The sequence below is a fragment of the Pelophylax lessonae genome (assembly GCF_965119305.1).
Source record: "Pelophylax lessonae genome assembly, chromosome: 9".
Classification (NCBI taxonomy): Eukaryota; Metazoa; Chordata; class Amphibia; order Anura; family Ranidae; genus Pelophylax; species Pelophylax lessonae.
In genome coordinates this window covers 64,773,268-64,794,932 of record NC_138776.1, presented here as the reverse complement: position 1 = coordinate 64,794,932, position 21,665 = coordinate 64,773,268, and positions in this window count along the sequence as shown.

The window sequence follows — 21,665 nt, the reverse complement described above, 5'->3', positions numbered from 1 at the left end:
GATGGCTAAAATCAACTTTGAGAGACAAATAGCGGAGGATAGTAAAAAAAACCCAAAGAAATTCTTTAAATATATCAACAGCAAAAAAACTAGGGCAGAGCATATTGCACACATAATTAACGATGATGGGAGGATGGTTACAGAGGACACTGAAAAAGCAACCGTGCTGAATTCTTTTTTCTCGTCAGTCTTTACGCAGGAAAAGGAAGGGTACACTGACCATGACTGTATGGTTAGTAGTAATACACAGGACTTGCCACTATGGCTAACAGAGGGGGAAATCAGGGAAAGACTGGATAAACTTAACACAAACAAATCACCAGGCCCGGATGGCGTACATCCGAGAGTGCTCAAGGAACTCAGTATGGTTATATCTAGACCACTGTTCCTGATCTTTGCTGACAGTATTAGGACAGGAGATGTACCAGGGGATTGGAGGAAGGCTAACGTGATTCCGATATTCAAAAAGGGCCAGAGACATATCCCGGGAAATTATAGGCCTGTCAGTCTGACATCAATAATATGTAAACTTTTGGAGGGGATGATAAGGGACTATATCGTAGAGTATGCTAAAGACAACAACATCATCAGTAGTAACCAGCACGGGTTTACAAATGGGCGTTCTTGTCAAACCAATCTCTTAGCATTCTACGAGGAAGTGAGCTGTGAGCTAGATAGGGGGAGACCAGTGGATGTGGTGTACTTGGATTTCGCTAAGGCGTTTGATACAGTTCCCCACAAGCGCTTAATTTATAAAATAAGGTCTGCAGGTATCGACAGCAGGGTTTGCTCTTGGATACGGAATTGGCTAAAAGGCCGTGTCCAAAGGGTAGTAATAAACAGCGCATACTCAGACTGGTCTGAGGTAGTAAGCGGGGTGCCCCAGGGCTCAGTCCTGGGACCAACCTTGTTCAATTTATTCATAAACAGCATTGAGGACGGGGTCAGTAGTTCGTTATCAGTTTTTGCAGATGACACAAAATTGGCCAGGGCAATAACTGCACAGCATGAAGCAGATATCCTACAGAATGACCTGGACAAAATTACGGAGTGGGCAACGACATGGCAAATGAGGTTTAATGTGGAGAAGTGTAAGGTTTTGCACTTGGGGACCAAAAACATAAAAACACAATACACGTTAGGAGGGGAACCCTTGGGGGAATCAAAAATGGAGAAAGATTTGGGAGTCTTAGTTGATGATAGATTAGGCAACAGCATGCAATGCCAAGCGGCAGCTTCCAAAGCCAACAGAATATTAGCATGCATAAAGAAAGGGATGTATTCCAGAGATAAGACTATAATCCTTCCACTTTATAAAACTCTGGTCCGACCGCATCTGGAGTATTCTGTCCAGTTCTGGTCGCCAGTCCTCAGGAGGGATGTGTTGGAGCTGGAGAAAGTCCAGAGAAGGGCAACTAAACTGATTAGGGGGTTGGAGGACCTTACCTATGAAGAGCGGCTGCAATCGCTCGATTTATTTTCCCTGGAGAAAAGACGTCTGAGAGGGGACATGATAGCAATTTATAAATATCTTAATGGGGATCTCAGCTTAGAAGAAAAGCTGTTCATTCGAAGGAATTGCATGAGGACTCGAGGACATACAATGCGATTAGAGGAGAAGCGTTTTAACCTCAGGCAACGTGGGGGGTTCTTTACTGTTAGGGCTACAAGATTGTGGAATTGTCTACCACAAGAGGTGGTTTCTGCGGGTAGTATGGTGACTTTCAAAAGACTCTTAGACTTACATCTCAAGGATCAGGAGATTGAGGGCTATGTTAGATGATTACAGTCACACACACCTACACAGGTTGAACTGGATGGACTATTGTCTTTATTCAACCTCGCCTACTATGTAACTATGTAACAATAGGGGAATTTACCCTGGTAAGAAAGCAAATACTTGATTTAATGCAATATAAAGCTAAAACTGCGTTGCAAGTATCAAAGAAAATCATGTATGAGTCAGGAAATAAATGCGGAAAAGTGCTAGCAAGAAGAACATAATCAAAGAGTAAGATCATATATCCCACAAATTGTCTCCCCAGAAGGAGTTAAAAAAATAGTGCCGGATCAAATAACAGAGGAATTTAGAAAATTCTATTCATCACTGTATAACCTCCCGGAAATAGGAAAAACGCAAAGGGAAATGGATAATTATATGGCACAATCAGGAATACCGAAACTATCTGAGGAAGATAAAGAGGACTTAGAAAGACATATTACACAGAAAGAAATAGAACAGACCATAAAAAGTATGAAAAGTGGCAAAGCGCCAGGCCCTGACGGCCTGACATCACAGTACTTCCATGTATTGGCCCCCATTTTGGGACCATACATGGAAAGACTGTTCAATGAGAGAGGCCCGGAGGGGACGTTACCGAGGGATACCTTGACGGCATATTTAACTTTAATACTGAAAGAAGGTAAGGACCCTTCGAATTGCGGAAGTTATAGACCTATATCGCTCCTGAATGCGGATTTAAACATTTTTACAAAAATTATAGCGGCAAGGATGGCAAAAGTACTCCCTAAAATAATACATTTGGATCAAGTCGGCTTCATGGCGGCGAGGGAAGCAAAGGACAGCACTACAAGAGTTCTTAACATAATTCATATGGTCACCAAAACAGAAACACCCTGCATCCTGCTGAGCACCGACGCAGAAAAGGCCTTTGACAGAGTCGAATGGGCCTTTATGCAGTCGGTGCTCAAGTATATAGGAGTAGGTGAAATAATGTTGGAAAGAATAACTAGGGTATACTCCAACCCGACTGCAAGGGTAAAGGCAAATGGGGTGTTGTCGGAACAGTTGAGTATAAAAAATGGCACAAGACAGGGGTGTCCATTATCCCCCCTGTTATTTGTGCTGACTTTAGAGCCTTTTTTAAACAAAGTCCGACTAAATCAGGATATAAAGGGAGTTTTTGTAGGTAAGGAACAATACAAGACTGCAGCATACGCGGACGATTTATTGTTCACATTGATAGAGCCAGAGATATCACTACCAGTACTCCTGGAGGAAATTAAACAATATGGGGAATTATCAAATTTCAAAATAAACTATAAGAAATCTGAAGCAATGGGAGTGGGATTATCAAAAGTAAATAAAGATAGAATAAAGAGCAATTTCGGATTTTCATGGGTAGAGAAAGCAGTGAAATATTTAGGGACTTATATACCTGCAAACCTAACCCAGATATATGAACTAAACTTCACCCCCCTGATTGGAGAAACAAAGAAAACTCTAGAACAATGGAGGGGTGGCCTCCAGTCATGGTTTGGAAGAGGAAATTTAATCAAAATGAACATCCTGCCTAAATATTTATATATCATGAGAGCACTGCCAGTTAAAATTCCGAATAGTTTTTTCAAAATTATACAAGGTGTGCTGGGTGGCTACATCTGGGCGGGCAAAAAACCGCGTATAGCGCGTAACATCATAACACTACCTAAAAACATGGGCGGCTTGGCCATACCCGACTTGCGAAGATATTACCACGCCATTCATTTAAATAGAATATTAGACTGGTGGCACCATCGGGAAACGAAAAGATGGGTTCAAATGGAACAAGCACAAACGACGGTCTCATTAAAGAGAGCAATCTGGTGCTATGAGACACTCCCCAAACCCTTGAAGACACATCCCATACTGGGAAACACAATAAGAATAGGGTTCCAGCAGACCCTGAGACAAAATTTAACCTCAGGAGAATCCCCATTATATCCGATTTTGGGAAACCCCAAATTCACTCCAGGCCTAGAGAGACAGCACTTTAAAAAACTTTGGGAAACAGGACAAGATGGTATTAAAACATTCGTGAGCCAGCGGACGTGGCCTACAATCAGTAGACTAACAGATGAGAAGGGAACATATAGGCTACTCTTATGGGAGGCATTTCAGTTGCGACACTTTTTAGAGTCGCTGCCGGAGCCGGAAAAATTTAAGAAACCACTGACACAGTTTGAAAAACTTTGTGAAAAAATAGGAGGGATAGAGCGTCCATTATCTATTCTATATAAAATGCTTAACACTCCGTTGAACCAACCAAACTTGAAATGGCTGGAAAAATGGAAAGCGGATCTAAACATAGACATAACGGATATACAGAAACAGAGTATGTTTAGGGCAATATTTAGACCAACCAAATGCTCTAAAATCCAGGAAATAAACTATAAAATCCTGACGAGGTGGTATAATACACCAGTTAAAATGCATAGGTGGTATACCCAAGAATCGGATAGGTGTTGGAGATGCGGAGAAGGGGAAGGTACAATATATCACATCTTCTGGGACTGCCATGAGATAAAGAAATTTTGGTTAGAGATTGGTGACATAGTCCAAAAAAGTAACAGACTTTAAAATTGAGGGAGAAGCTGCCTTTTGCCTCTTACAGATCCCAGGACAGGCAGAGAGGAAATATGTTAGATCTGTATTGCCACACATGTTGAATGCTGCAAGAGCATGCATTCCCCAACACTGGAGAAAAAGACAAGCTCCCTCCGTGTTTGAGTGGGTAAGAAAATTAGAACACATCAATAAAATGGAAGATCTTGTGCTTTCTACACAACATAGACAGGAGCAATATAAAAAGACATGGAAAACTTGGAATCTGTTTATATCCTCGGAAGCGGGTAAACAATTGTTACTACCACCATCCCAGAATGGGGAAAATACATGAGAGGGAAAGGGTTACTAACCCTGCCTGAGGGGGGATGGAGGAGTGGGAGAGGGGAGAAGAAGTATTGTAGGGGTTTTTTTTTTTTTTTTTTTTTGTGTTTAGGTAGGTTGATGGTTGGTGTTTGGGGATGTAAGGTGTGTGATAGTGGGTATGAATGAGGGGATAAAGGGGGGGGGTAATACAGAAAAGAAGAGGAAGAGAGAAGGGAATGAACAGATAGAAGAAGAAAGGGAAACAAGGACAGGATCAGAAGCCAAGGGTCAATTAATTTAAATATAAAGATGGGAAGAAGACAGGCCTGAATAAGCAGGAATAGAGAAGGAGACTTGATGTCTTAATAATATCTTGTCTTAGATGAATATTCGATAAATGACTATATATTAAGGAGTTGGAAATCTCGGGAGGACTTTATTAGTCCGTGGAGATAAGTAAATGGATGTGGATAATGTCTTTGTAACCCATTGATTTAATATGTTGTTGTATGCTCTGTAAAGATTTCCCTGAAAACTCAAAATAAATACGAAAAATTGCAAAAAAAAAACTTCAATGAGACACCACCTAAGCTCAGGTGGTGCTTCCATTTTTGGTCACAGAAGCATCAAAAACAGTTCAAAAAAGTATGTTGATGCAGTAGGCGCTTTAATGTGTGTTGACGTCGAAGCAAGTGTAAATGAGCCCATATGGTTTGGGAGGCTGTGCATGTCACTATGGATCATACAGGCTACACACAGTATATGCCCATCTGGAATAATCTTAATCTCCCTCAGAAGTAAATAAATTTACAGGTTTTGAGCTTTGGAAACACCCTGGTCTTGTATATCTTCATCAATTGTATAATGGAGGTACTATGCTATCTTTTTTTTTTTCTTATATACATTTTTACTAATTTTTCAATGTACAAAACAATTAATCCGAAAACCATCATAAAAAGTCACATTACGTTATTCCTTCCCCTTCCCACCCCCTATTCCCCCTTTACCCCTCCATCCAAAATTCCTCCCTTTCCCTTCATCTTTCCTCAATTTCTCTTCACGTTCCCTTTAATTCTGTGTATTTATTTGTGATCTTATAATTCACCCAACTTGTCCAGATATTTATAAACTTTCATCTTTATCATAATGATATAGTTCTTGGTTATAATATAGATTCTCTACCTTTAATACCCAGTCTTTCATTGCTGTGATTTCTGTAGCCAGCCAATATTTAGGTATCAAAGATTTAGCAGCATTATTTATTAAATGTGGTATAACCTGTTTTTGCTATTGTTTAATAGTCAAGTTAGTTTTATGAAGTAAGAAGGCCTCTGGGGTATTAGATATTTCTACTCCAGTGATTCCCTGAATCTGCCATCCAATCTCTTCCCAATATACCTGGATTTTTGGACAATCCCATCAAATGTGTGCCATTGTTCTCATCAAGCCACATCCTCTCCAGAAAAGCGGGAATTTATCTGACTGGTATTTATGTGCATTGATGGGAGTTATGTACCACCTGGACAGACATTTATAGTATAGTTCTTTTGTATTTACATTGGTTGCTGTCCCATCTGCTAGTTTCAATATCTTCATTTTTTCTTGTTCGCTCCAGATCACACTTCCCTAGCAAGTGTCCATTAAGTATCTGTCTTTCACTCCCAGTGATGGTGAGTACCGTCACAATCTCCCAGATTGTTTTGATAGTGCTGCTGCTCTGTGATGGGTCTATGGTGCGGAACTCAACTGAATTGTTAACTGTTAATTGTTAACTGATTGTGCTGTAATGTTAAACATTTCTCAGTGATGAATGCTATATACCAGAACAAATAATTGTTATTGTTTTATTTATTTATCTATTTAAAATAATAGTATTTACTTATTTTATGTATTTTTTATGGTTTTTTTTGTTCTGTATAGGTATTCGTGCTATGGTTTTTTTTTTTGCATATGTGTAAGAAAAATGTAAACTTAAAAAAAATTATTTGATTAAAAAAAAAATAATACATAAATAAATACAATCTAGGAATCTAGGCTAGAGTAACCTCTGATCGTAAAGGAGTTAAAGAAGAATTGTAGCTTACACTGTGTTATTTCAGCAACCCAAATGTACAATAATACCAGTGAGTTGCATAGTAGCTACTTCTGCTTGGAAGATGCACAGCAGCAGCAACAGTCTTGGGTCTTACAAGCTTCCCTAAATATGATTTAAACCTAAACAGATGAGACATGTGTTGGCTGATTGGAACATGGCCTCATTTATCCCACTTTTGTTTTAATGTGTTATGCTGACAGGTAAGGCAGCCCATGTATAATCCTTACCAGACAAATACAAAGTCTTTTTAAAAGCACTGCAGTGCAGTTTAGATATGAAGGGTATTCTGTATGCATAATAAAGCAGTTGGAGTTATAAAAGGGGACCCTACTAGCCTGGATAGCTGCCACATGTGAACAAAAGGCACAGTATCGCAGATCAGCAGAAATCCAGGCATCAATGCGAGGCTTAACTGATTACTACGTCAGTGCAGGCTTGCAGAAATCATAGATGCAGATGAATAGCGCATTTTCCTATAGCTTGTCAGAGATAACAAGGGCAACCAATTATAAGCATGTTGTGTCGTTGTTATTAGGAGAGAGGTGAGCAACTGCTTAATTTATGTATCAAGCACGGTTGCCAGGCTAGCAAGTAATGTTACGGTGTACTTCATAATAAGCATATGTCAAGAAACACAAGACAGGTCAGCTAAAGAGTTTGTGTATTTAGATTATATTATTTTAATTTTCTGGTTAATGTTTGGAACTATGATTCTTAAAGTTTTTTGAGTTATGGACCCCTTTTGGAATTTGATAGAAACTATGGACCCGCTCCACTGAAATATTCACTAAACACAACTTTGCACGCGATAAACACGCAATAAACATACACCATATTACCAAAAGTATTCGGAGGCCTACCTTTACACGCACATGAACTTTAATGGCTTCCTAGTCTTAGTTCATAGGGTTCAATATTGAGTTGGCCCATCCTTTGCAGTTATAACACCTTCAACTAATCTGGGAAAGCTGTCCACAAGGTTTAGGAGTATGTCTTTGGGAATGTTTGACCATTCTTCCAGAAACACATTTGTGAGGTCAGGCACTGATGTTGGAGAGAAGGCCTGGCACACAGTGTGCATTCATCCCAAAGGTGTTCTATCAGGTTAAGGTCAGGACTCTGTGCAGGCCAGTCAAGGTTCTCAACCCCAAACTCACTCACCCATGTCTTTATGGACCTTGCTTTGTGCACTGGTCCAAATTATTTGGTGGAGGGGGAATTATGGTGTGGGGTTGTTTTTCAGGGGTTGTACCTGGCCCCTTAGTTCCAGTGAAGGGAACTCTTAAGGAAGTCACATACCAAGACATTTTGGACAATTTCATGCCCACGATATTTAAACACCTTTGGGATGAAATCGAGCACAGAGCCAGGCCTTCTCTCCAACATCAATGCCTGACCTCACAAAAGCGCTTTTAGAATAATGGTCAAATATTCCCATACACACACTCCTAACTTTGTGGACAGCCTTACCAGAAGAGTTAAAGCTGTTATAGCGGCAAAGGGTGGGCCAACTCAATTTTCAACCCTAGGGACTAAGACTGGGATGCCATTAAAGTTCATGTGCGTGTAAAGGCAGGCGTCCCAATAGTTTTGGTAACATAGTGTATGTGCTTTTTTTTTTCTAAATGTGATTGCCCCATACATATGTAGTAATACTCCCATAAGGATTACTGTCCAGGTCTTTACTACAGGCTGAGCCCTGCAGCCAGGCACACAGGCTCATTCTCACATTTCTTCAATAACCAGTCTAGGGGATGTTGTTTTTGTGTGTTTTATTTTTGGAGAACTTGGATAGGGTTGAGGGTAGAGGTGGGATACTCCTGAAACAAACTTACACAACTTACAGTAGGACTTACTGTAGGTATTCTTCAGGTTTGCAATTTTGAAGTCCAGGCTTGAAAAAAAAAAAAACAATATACTTCATCTTAGTAGTAGTAGTAGTTAGAGACACAAGAGCAGATTCCCTTTAAGAAGAAGTTTAGGTGAACAAAGCTCTTCAGGACACCAGCCAATGTCCCCTATAAAACAGGCCTTGGTTTACTGTGTAGTATCAGAGGGGTAGCTAAGCACAAAGGTCACCAAGATCTCTCAGCGTCTCTGTACTCACAAGGCCCAGGGAAAGCTGGTAGCCTCCATCCAACTTCCAAGAAAAACCTTACCTTGATACCAGACAGATCTTCAGCAGACAGCTCTCCTCAGTCAGCTCTCTTTTAGCTCCCGGGTCTCAGCATTCAAGCCCCACAGGTCACCCACCTAAGGTATCACCAACAGCAGCTTCCACCTGGGGGGGGGGGGCAGCGTGCCCCCAAGACTGGATTAATCCACTCTAGGAAAAGATCCAGAGCTCAGTGTGCTTACTGAATATATACAGTTACCCTGAAGGCCATCAGAGCTTGCCTCTCTGGGATAAGCCATTGCTGTATCAATATTCATGCTGCCATCTGCATAACTTCACACCTATTATCCAGAATCTTCTTAAGTCTGAGGGATAACACATATCAGGAAAGACTTGAGGAACTTAAAATGTACAGTCTAGACGTAAGAATGAAAAGGGGAGACATGATTTAAACCTTTAAAAATATAAAGGGTGTGAATACGTTGCAGGAGGGCTTTTTTTTTTTTTTTTAAAGATCTGTTTATTAGTACTCAAATAAGGCACAGAACAAAGCAAAAAGATAAAAAAACCAAGAGAACAATAAAAACAATGCATAAGCAAATGGCCCTCTCAGGGTCTGGAAGTAAATAGCAATCAGGGTACCAAAGAACATGTGAAGGTACTACCTGAAACACTAGGGTGTGGCCTGCACTGTAAAGAACATAAATGTAAAAATATTACACGTCAAAAACCAGTGGATGTCTCTGTATGGCAAGGGGGGACCTTATACCAGGGTAAACTAAAAACCCTTTAAGGAGATAAGAGGCCATAGCAGGTTCTGCCAACCACTTAGACCATACTCGGTCATATTTCCTCAGGCAACCTTAATGTAAGTATCCTTGCATAATGGTAGTCTGGCATTCACTAAGTGTTTCCAAAAGAAAAGGGAGGGAGGTGTGGATTTTTTCCAAGTCATAGTGATGGCCTTACAGGCATGAAAAATGATGAGCCCAACCATGGTTCTTTCCTCTATTGTGAGGGATCGATTTTTCTACCAGGCTCAACAGGCAAAGGCTCATAGAGGGCTTAAAAGAAGTATGTGCTATTGTATTTATCAACCCAATTGAGGGCAGTATTTTATTATGAAGCCAAGATCAACAACACAGGCACATGACCTCAAAACAGTAAAAGGAAAGTTCAAAACTAATCTTAGAAAGTATTTACTGAAAGGGTAGTTGATGCTTGGAACAGACTTACAGCACACGTAGTGAGTCAGTCAACAGTAAGTGGATTCAAACATGCTTGGGACAAACCTAAAACAAAATAAAAAAAAAAAAATGTATAAATTATATAGGCCAGTGAACACTGGCAATTAGCACACTTTGCGTACGCCAATACATCATTGCGTGCATTTTGCTAATGCGCATGTGTGAATTAGCGTGACCATATTGGGCATTGGCATATTTGCCAGTACTTCTTGGACTTCTTTCCTTACAATGGGAAAGCATTGATTGGGGGGAATGTAAAGATTCTTTTTTATCTCACCCTGAAAGCCACCCATGAACCACTTAGGGGTCCATGGACCCCAGGTTAAGAGTATCTGGTTTAAAGGTTTAAAGTGAACCTGTCGCACAATGGGAACCTGTGCCAGACTTGCAAATAGTAAATAATGGCCAGTCTTCTATTTGGGGCACTTGTTCCAGTGAGGATATCTCTCACTTTGGATAGATGAATTGCCATGTCCTGTTGCGTTTCCAAGACATAAAGTGAAGCCTAATATCCCCAACTTGACACAGTGTCAGTTTGCCAGGAAACCAGACCACACAGGAATGCAAGTAAAATAAAGCAGTTGATTGAAGCAAACGACAATAAACGCACAGCAAAAGTGAGGAAGCGAGATCAGGAACAAGTCGGGGTCAAGTCCAGAAGCGGGTAGTCATCAAAGCCGGGTTTGTGTCCAGAAGCGGGTATTCTGCCGAGGCCGGGTCGTCTGCCAATGCGGGTCGTTTGCCACTGTGGGTTTGAGAGCAAGGAGAGTCATCAGCCAAGCCAGGTCATACACGGAGGAACACGGAAAACAGATGACTGCTAGCAGAGATGCTCCTTGGAGCACAAATGCAAGGGCAAGGACTGCAACTCATCAGGTGATAGAAATATTGATTGAAGCAAACGACAATAAATGCACAGCAAGAGTGAGGAAGCGAGATCAGGAACAAGTCGGGGTCAAGTCCAGAAGCGGGTAGTCATCAAAGCCGGGGTTGAGTCCGGAAGCGGGTATTCTGCCGAGGCCGGGTCGTCTGCCAATGCGGGGTCGTTTGCCACTGCGGGTTTGAGAGTCAGAAGAGTCATCAGCCAAGCCAGGTCATACATGGAGGAACACGGAAAACAGATGACTGCTAGTAGAGATGCACCTTGGAGCACAAATACAAGGGCAAGGACTGCAACTCATCAGGTGATAGATATAGTCAGGTGTGCAGCATCATCACTGTGCAACGCCCAGGCAGCAGGCAAGTGATTATGCAATCAGAGTTTAAAAGAGGCAACAGTCTGCACATCCCAAGATGGCTGCCAACAGGAGGGCAAGGTAATGCCTTGACACATAGACCACATAGAAAAATTATTTGGGCTATGCACCCCTTCAGTAGGGGCTTTTATGCATGACATACATGTTTCTGCCATGTGAAGTCTACCTATGTGTGACATAATTCATTTTACAGTTAACTTTAACATTTTAGTTAAAAAATGTTTTAATAACAAATGACTGGACAATATCTACCAGCAGGGGCTCTAGGTTGAAATGTACCTATGATTACTGTCCAACCACTGCTATATATTAACTACCGGTGCTTCTGAGTACTAATTGTAACTTCCCAGTGATTTATGCTCCCTGTATAGGAGACAATGCCTACTGACTTCATGCGAATCATTGATGCCTGCACTTTATGGAACGTTTTCACCTCTCCAGAACGTATTCTCTCATGGGAATAAATAACTGGTTTTAGGGCTGGTTCCTCCATTCATGATGGATGAGCATATAGGAGGCTACAAGCTTTATCTGGCAGTGCATTCAATCACTGTCTTTTAAAATCACTTCAAAAGTGGTTGAGATGGTAGACTAAAATTAGAATCACTTATTAAGTATTATTTCTAGGTCACTTCTCATTTATTTATTTATCTGTTCTTCAAACCTCTTCACTAAGTCAGCAATGGAGCAATAGTATTCAGGAATAGAGTATATCTATGTAGCGCCGACCCCTTGACGGCCTCTGGAAGACTGACCCCAAAGGTTGCCATGGCTTTGCAAGCCTTCCGACACCCTGGATTGGGACATATTTCAAAATGATGATACAATTACACAGACACCAGACTGCAGCAAAGTAAACAGGTTTATTTCTTAATATTCTTAAAGCAGATAAAACGAGAATGGCTTAGGTAAATATTTTTTCAGTGTTAAATAGGGATGATTGACTGTTCGAAATTTGGCCGAATTTCGAACTTTTTGCGGAAAAACTTCCGAATTCGGCAACCAGAACCGCCCAAAATGCAATGGGACAGGAACTGGGCTTTAAAAGCCGGTGATTGGACCAGAAACATCAGTAAAAGCCAATTGAGGGGGCATGAGGATGCTAGGAATGTGATTGGAGTGACTAGGGGGTCCAGAGGCCAATCATTAGTGAATACGCCCCCCCAGTATATAACATAGCCCCGCCAAATCTCTAGCACTGTAATACAGGGGCTGTGGAAGTGTAACGCTCCGGGTTCTTAGTTCAATGGGGCTGGATCTACAGCTGCAGAATTCCACTCAGTAGTCTTGTAGAGATATGTTAAATCACCTGATTTAACACTCTTGACTCATCACAGTGGTTCAGCCTGTTTCAGTATGCACATATACAAACACTCAGATAGCGATGTTGTAGGAGTGATAAGTAGTTATGCAAGTAGCAGTGAAATGATAAACTGAAGGTATAGGCTTTGAGGAGTGATAGTAGATGATGATAGGTAGAAGTAAATGTTACACAGGTATGTTAGTCTCTTTGTAGGTGTGTGGAGGTAGGTTGGTAACTGATGTGAGAATCAGCTAGGCTGGTAACCGATGTGAGAATCGGATAGGGCTGTTAACCGATGTGAGAATCGGATAGGCTGGTAACCGATGCGAGAATCGGATAGGCTGGTAACCGATGTGAGAATCGGATAGGCTGGTAACCGATGTGAGAATCGGATAGGCTGGTAACCGATATGAGAATCGGATAGGCTGGTAACCTATGTGAGAATCGGATAAGGCTGGTAGCCGATGCGGTGTTCAGAGGTAATGCAGGTGATAGGTAGTAGCAAGCGGTAAGCACAAGAGCTAGCAATCTAGTTTGGTAATGCAGGTGATAGGTAGTAGCAAGCGGTAAGCACAAGAGCTAGCAATTAGGTTTAGGCATTAGGTAGCAAGTGTTGTTGATAAGGTGGGGGCCCCTATGGGGTACTTATCCTTATAGGAGTGAGCAGCAGCGTTTAGCAGAAAGCAGGGTAGCTCCGGTCGGTCCAGCAATGAGGTACTGGGTTACAGGCAGAAGCTCCGGTCAGGTCCAGCAATGAGGTACAGGGTCGCTGGTAGATTCGGCAGCGTCAGGATAAGCCACTGCTGAGAGCGGTTGCAAGAACGCCGTCTTCCTCCAAACCGGCAGTTCAAATAGGCGCCATGGATGGCGCTCGAAAATGACGTCACGGCGCCGACCACGCCCACATGCGTTCCACCTGACCAAGCGGTGGAACGCAACCCGGAAGCAGGGATCCCCGAGGGATCCTACAGCACCGAAGGATCTTACAGGAAGAGAGTGGAAGCAGTTGTTACTCCTGCTGTGTAATTTAGCAATTATTAGTGTGAGGAAAGGGATATCTAGTGTAGTTAGGGTACTATATACCACTATAGTTAGATTCAATAATCTAGTTTCTGTAGGGAAAGTGTTAAGTGTCAGGGTGACCGTAGTGTAGTGTAGGGTGAACTGACTCTGACTGCTATGCCAAAGTGACAGAACTCATCCATGTCAGGGTGACCGCCATAAGAAAAAGATCATTTTTCTTAGAATATTTAGTACAGCAGGGATGGGGCTCCGCTCCTTGTATGCCAGGGTGACCGAATTCATCCATGTCAGGGTGACCGCCATAAGAAAAAGATTGTTTGTCTTAGAATTGTAGTAGAGCAGGGATGTGGCTCCGCTCCTGTCACACCTGGGCGTTTTTGTTGCAGGCATTTATTGGGCTTTTTTGTGGACGTCTTTGGAGGCAGGCATGACATCTGAACTTCTGTGTAGGGGTATATATACACACACACATATATGTATATATACACAGACACACATAGGTGTGAAAGTAGCGGAACCCCATCCATGCGCTAATGAAATTATTTGCAGGGATGTGGCTCCACTCCTATCACACCTCTATGTGTGTATGTGTATATATACATATATGTGTGTGTGTATATATACCCCTATATAGAAGTTCAGATGTTATGCCTGCCTCCAAAGACGGCCAAAAAATGCCCAATAAATGGCTGCAACAAAAACGCCCAGGTGTGTTGTTGCAGGCGTTTATTGGGCATTTTTTGGGCGTCTTTGGAGGCAGGCATAACATCTGAACTTCTGTGTAGGGGTATATATACACACACACATATATGTATATATACATATACACACATATAGGTGTGATAGGAGCGGAGCCACATCCCTGCTCTAATAAAAATTCTACGAAAATTTTTTTTTCTGGTTCTGGACATGCTACAGAGCTGAAACTTTACAGGTACACTTTTTAGACCCCCTAGACACTAAATCCAAAGAAATCTCAATTTTTCTTTTTAAAATATTTTTTTCAATAATTGCCTCTCTATCAAAAACGACAATTTTTAAGAACTTTTTTGTGTGATTAATAGTCCCTGGGGCATGACCCAGAACCCTAGGCACTTATTGGGTTTTAGGGCTTCAAAATGGTGTTTTTGGATTACCGAAGTTCGGGTCCCATTGATTTCAATGGGGTTCTGGAATCCGGACCCGAACTTTTGGGAAGTTCGGGTGTTCTGGTCGAACCAAACTTTTCAAAAGTTCGATCATCCCTAGTGTTAAACTCTTACTCTTGGCAAATATAAAACGAATATGAAATGCAAATAAAATTACAAAAAGTCAGACAATACTAACCAGTAGATCCTGAAAGAACCTAAGACCCCAGGTATAAAAGGGACGAGAATGACCTTTTATGTCGGACTGCTCCGTTCAAATCCTGATGCCACGGGCCCAAAAATCTTTGTGGCACAATAATAGAACAACAGTTACAGGAAATGCAATACTTAATCCCGAGAAGAGTTCTCCTTAATGTTTGTAGATATTCTGCACAGAGCCCTTTAGGTAAGTAGGTAAGGAGGTAAGGGGGGGGGGGGAGAAGAATGGAGAAGTCTTTGTAATGTAGATGTTAAGTGTCCTCAGCTAGCTCAACAAAGGCCCAGTCAAGTTCCTCCACCCCAAACTCGCTTGTCCATGTCTTTATGGACCTTGCTTTGTGCACTGGTGTGCAGTCATGTTGGAACAGGAAGGGGTCCATACCCAAACTGTTCCCACAAAGTTGGGAGCATGAAATTGTCCAAAATGTTTTCGTATGTTGACGCCTTAAGAGTTTCTCTTTACTGGAAACTAAGGGCCCAGCCCAACCCCTGAAAAACAATCCCACACCCTAATCCCCCCTCCACTAAATGATTTGGACCAGTGCACAAAGCAAGGTCCATAAAGACATGGATAAGCAAGTTTGGGCAGGAGGAACTTGACTGGCCTGCACAGAGTCTTGAGAGTTAGATCAGAGACTGCAATCCAGGCCTTCTCGTCCAACATCATTGCCTGACCTAACACATAAGGTTCTGTAGGAATGATCAAATATTCCCATAGACAAGGGGGAGAAGACAAGCGCCAACTAAGTGCGTTAAACAAATATATTTATTGGGGATTAAAAATGTCCCGCACAAGAAGAGTAGAATTGTAAACATGTCACGCTGTATACAGGACCCTATGGTACTCAAGGTTCCAGTTGTCACCTGTGAGGCGATGGAAGACTGGATATCCTGTGACCTGTTTCCAGCTGTTTTATCGGCTGACGTCACAGAGCCGGTCCAGGCTTGGGCAAGATCGTGACAATAGAGTCGGGATCTGCCCACATGCCTGGACCAGCATCTGGCTCAGCCTCTCAGCAAGCTGCTGAGAGCCTGAGACGGCTGCTCCCATCTTGTCCACAGCCCAGCCCTCCAGTGAGGGGGGGGGGCTAAGCAAAGAGCTGCTGACAGTCACCAGCTCTCTGCTTAGGGAGCTGTGAGAACCGAGCGATTGATGGTGTTTGTTCATTCGGGTCTCAGTGTTATAGGCGCCGTGGGACAGATGCAGCATTAGACCAATGTTGCATTCACCTAGGTAAGTATGAATCTTAAAAATTAACCCATACATCTCTTTTAACACATGATTATTTTTTTTTGCAAAATGGGTGGCATCATTTATTTCTGTTGCCACTGCTAAATAATTTGTGACTTATATTTTACTGTAGTTTTATTTTAATGCACTCAAGATGGTTTTTGGGTGGGTGTGGAGATTACTGCTGATTTATGTAGGTAGACAGAGCAGCGCAACACCTTTTATCTCCTAAAATCAATTTTACTTACCTTATCTGACACTCCCCTATTCTTCGGTGGCAAACTGTCCCTTCGGCAGCCTTACACCAATGCAGGATTATGGAATCTGCATTAGTCTTGATGACTTCAGGACCTTAGACCACTGGAGCATAGAGGACAAGGCACTGTTGGGACTGAACTAGCAGGGCATAGGAGCTTGCAAGAGTGGAGGTTCAGGTACGTAAACCTACTTTTCCATGTCCCCTAAGCCTATATGAGCTGTTAACCTTTCAGTGGGGCTGCACCCAGATTTTTCAAGTTTCCTGGAATTCAGTTTTAAAAGATCATCCAATGGTCCGATACTTTATCTGTCCCCTGCCAACACTAAGGCTGAGAACTGAATGATCAAACACTGCTGATCACTCAGTTCTCCATGAGCAGAGAGCTGGTATGGTTGTGATCTTTCCCCAACTAGGACCGACTCTTTGACATCAGCTTATAGCAGAATGAACTGCACTCCTTTGATTCACAGGAGGAGTACAGCCAAACGAGCTCCTTTAAATGCAGTTCTTTCTGCAGACCTAAAGCGCCAGGTAAATAAAACTGGTCATAAAGCTCTCCCAGAAAATAAATACAGTACTTACCTTTCCTGCTGCTAATCCAGCTGACCTCCACAGCACTGCATAACACAGTAGTGATTTGGAAATTGGCCAAAGGAACCACTGAGCACAGCGGGCACCAGGAGGTAATGCTCCCAGAAGTGTTAGTAACTAATAAGACATCTCTTTAACAGAATGATGTTTGGCTCAGAGGGGAAAGACAGTTATTCTTTTACAGGAAGCACTTTGTGATAAAAGTGAAAGTGGAAGTGGGTTTGCCATTCTGTGTTATATAAAAATCACACACATGTTGTATCCTTGAGATTTCAACAATAATGTCTTTGGTTCAATGTCTGAAAATGTGCTAATTATGTAAAAATAGTGTCAAATACTGGACTTTTTCCGCTTTCTAATTGAAAGTTACAAAATAAAAATGTATGCAAATAAATGTGCAAGCAAATATAAGGCCCAACTGCCCCTCCTCCAATAAAATGTATATACTGGGACAGCCAACAAAGGTGCTAAACGGACATGTCCCCAAAAAAGATAACCTTCCAATTCCAAAAAATGCCTGAGATCCCCAAGAATAAAACTGTGTCATCCTTTTTCACTCTTTCTACAGATCCTCTTAGGTCCTGCATAATGTGATGAAAAAATGGTGCTTTTTACCATACTTTGTATACTTACAAGTTAAAGTGTGGTATTTCTAATTACCCTTTGAATATTCAGTAAAATATCAGCTTAGTTATATAATTAAAGTGGCAGCTTAAATCTTAATTGCAGATGAGTGTCGCGTAAGGGATGTACCCTACAGAGTGATGTTTATTCTGCCATACTATTTGTAAATACACATTCTAAAGTTCCCCCATCAGTTTTCAAATCTGATCTCCTGTTCCCATTGTAGTTACATAGCAACCATGCAACTCCCGCTGGAAGTCAAATTGTTCAGACAGTGGAAAAACAGTACATTCTCTGCAGATTATCATCATGTTGCAATTGTGTTTATTAATGTAAGCGTTATGCTTTCAGCAGCAACCAGGTCCAGAAAAAAACTATTTCTTTAGAAAACATTTAAACTTTGCTCTGTCCTCAGCAGTGTATTCTTTGATAATAAATGACCTTCAAGAAACTTTTGGTGTAATGTATTTTTCATTCAAGTGACAGTCGATTTCAAAATGATTTTGGATTTATTGTCAGTGTTTTTTTCAGCAAACGAGAAAGCCTGCCCAACCTTAAATTGGGAAATAAAGAACATGTAAACGCAATGACACTATTTGGGGTTCATGGGACTATTCCACTCTCTATGGTAAAATGTATAAATGAAAGGTAGCACACCACCACCAAATATCTCAGTGTTTAACCAAGTTCTTGGATTATCTATACAGATACGGTACAGTTAACAACATAAACAAATCCAAACTCACCATCAAGACCATGAAATTAGACATACAGTGGGAAAAATAACTATTTGACCCCATGCAGATTTTGTAAGTTTGCCCACTTGCAAAGAAATTAAGGGTCTTTAATTTTTTATCATCGGTGTATTTAAAATGATAGAGACAGAATATCAACCAAAATCCAGAAAAAAACACATAAAACAAATGCTATAAATTAAGTTTCAGTTCAGTGAGTAAAATAAGTATTTGATCCCCAAGTAAAACATGACTTAGTACCTGGTAGAAAAACCCTTGTTGACAAACACATAGGTAAAACTTTTCTTGTAGTTGGTGACCAGGTTTGCACACATCTCAGGAGGGATTTTGGTCCATTCTTCTTTACAGTTCTTCTCTAAACCCTTAAGGTTTCTTAGCTTGGCAACTCAAAGTTTTAGCTTCCTTCGTAAATTTTCTTTTTCTTCGTAAAAATTCCTTTTCACGTTAATTTCATGGTGTCAACATATGCTATCCATTCCTTCTTTTCACCCATATTGGTTTAATCACCCTTTACGAGGTTGTCTTATGCATTCCCATACACATAGTAACATAGTATCTGCTTCACACTTTCGGCTTTGGTTCTCCGGGATCTCATTCACTTCTGTAGCATTTCATTATACTTATACTTATGCAGTTTCTGCTACTTTTATAGATATATGCTCCTAGGGTGAGTGGAGGCTTCGTGATCCCCTACTGGAGAGCCTCAATACACATTTATGCTTCCATGTGCCTGTCTGATGCTGGCGGGCTCCACTCCCTTAGTTCCCAGGCTGGACATACCCCCGGATGATTCGCTATCCCAACAACAGTTTATACTCTATTGTAAGTTACATCTTTGATAGGCTATTGAGGCTTACGTGCCTTGGATATATTGGTGCTCATGTATACATATCTCTTCTAGATATTTGAATTATGCCTACTCCTGATGAAACTTTTTTCACAAAACGCATTGAGTTGAGTTCAATACAGGCAATTCCATTACTACAAGCTTATATCATGCAAATTTCTGTATTATGACCTTATTATTGTGTACTTTACCAGTATTTATTATTATGATAACATTGTACCTACCATGTATCATTGTTATGATTTTATGACATCAATTGTATCTATATTGTGTTATTCATGTTCATTCCCAGGCTTTGGGTTACATGCTTTTATCTAATTAATTAGTCTATGGATCTTTATTAGTGGCCTATAGATTAAATAAACATACCATTTTACTCTGTATTTGTTTATTATTATTATTTGGATTATTTATATTTTACATTCTCTGGTCACACCTCATATAAAGTCCCAACTTCATGTTTGTTCTCTTGCTTTAAGGCATATAGGGATGGAGACTCCTTTGGTCAAGAGTCTCGTATAAAGTCCCAAATCCCCCCCCCCCCCCCCGTGTTCCATTCTTGAGAAGGGGGATTTGCTGTGTTTAGAGGAAGAAAAGTGCTGACTGTTAAATTCTGAATATCAACAAGTGAATATAAAAATAGTAGCAAAAAGGTACCAGAAATAAAGTGACACACCTAGGAACCAGAATGGAGGTGGAGGAGATTGACAACATTTCAGGAAGAACCCCTTTCTCATGTCAGATCCACCTAATCACAAAGCACATTCTGAGTGTTTTAAATGCTCTAACTGGCACAAGATATGCAAAAAATTCCTCCGATGATATTTTAAGGGCAACCAAATGATTTAACAACAAATAATATAAATAATAGAAACTCAATTTTTTTTAAAAGAAATATTAAATTACAATCAATTTGCATGCAGGTGTATCACCATGTACAATGCATGAAACAGAAGTCATGTATGTGGCACGCCCAGACAGGGTCTTGCTGTTCAGCCAGTTGTTGTCACATGTTTCACAGCTGGTCCTAGTACTGGGAAATACCATGGCATTTTGAATTATACACATACAAATTTCTTCCTCAGGGCTAAAGTACCACACTATAGTAAGAAATAATATCATTAGACAGGGCTTTTTTCTCAGAAAATAGGTGCAGGAACTCAACCACGACTCCCGCCCCAATGCATATACACCCACCAAACTGCGTCAAACAGTGAGTGTGGTCACATTTTACTAACAGTGAGAGGGTCATACAGAGGCATTAAATACTAGGAGTGCATAATGTGCAGAGTTTGTGCGGGTTGGTGTGTTACAGACAGAGTGCAGAGTTTAGGGGCGTGTACACACAGAGTGCAGAGTTCAGGAGTGTGCTGCATACAGAGTGCAGAGTTTGGGGGTGTGCTGCATACAGAGTGCAGTGTTCAGAGTGCTCTTTCACAGCTGACTACTTCTGCATGCCCAATCTGCATCTCACGCTCACACCTCTTCAGCTCAGACCTCTGCATGCAACCCTCCACTGCCCCCATCTCCCCCTCTCCTTAAAAACTTCACCATCTACCACATGTATTACTTTGGTTGCTGTATTAAGATTAAGCTTCCAGCCAGCTACAGTAGTACCTCCCCACACACTGTAGGAGGTTCCGTCTCTTTCACTTGCAGGGAGATCATCCAATGGGATTGTCTGCATCCACACTCCACCCTGGGCACCTGCATCTCCCTTGTCCCCATCCTGAACCCAGGGGGAGATCTTGAGGAGATCAGATCTGTGGGAGCTGTTGGGGGACAACAAGCTGTCATTTGTAAATACAGAAGCCTCTGTCTTTACAAGTGATAGTGGTGAGCAGGGAGCAGAGGACCTGAGCCTGAGGTGGTGGAACTGAGTTCCACCAAGTTCCAGCTGAAAAAAAGCCCTGTCATTAGATATTTATGAACCCAATATGTACATGAAAAAGGAGGTTCTTCAAACTTACTTACAATGTGTCTTTGACCATTTTCATACCGAAAGTCCTCATAAGCAATCACATGGACCTCCACCCCCCCCCCCCCCATAAAAAAGGCCCTCTAAGGATGCTACAAGACCACATTGTGACAATCCGTTCCTGTCCGACAACTAGCGTGTAAAACAATAATTTATTAGTTTGTACACCATAAGGCTCTCTTGAGTCCCTCTTACAGAGCCTATTGCTCAAGAATAGGGGCAAAAATAAAGTGCAAGGGGATACAAATCATGAACCACCACAAGTAGCGCCTAAACAGCCTGGATGTGCAAATGCTTCAGACTGCTCATCCTCCATATTTGACTAAAGTAGCAAAAAACATCC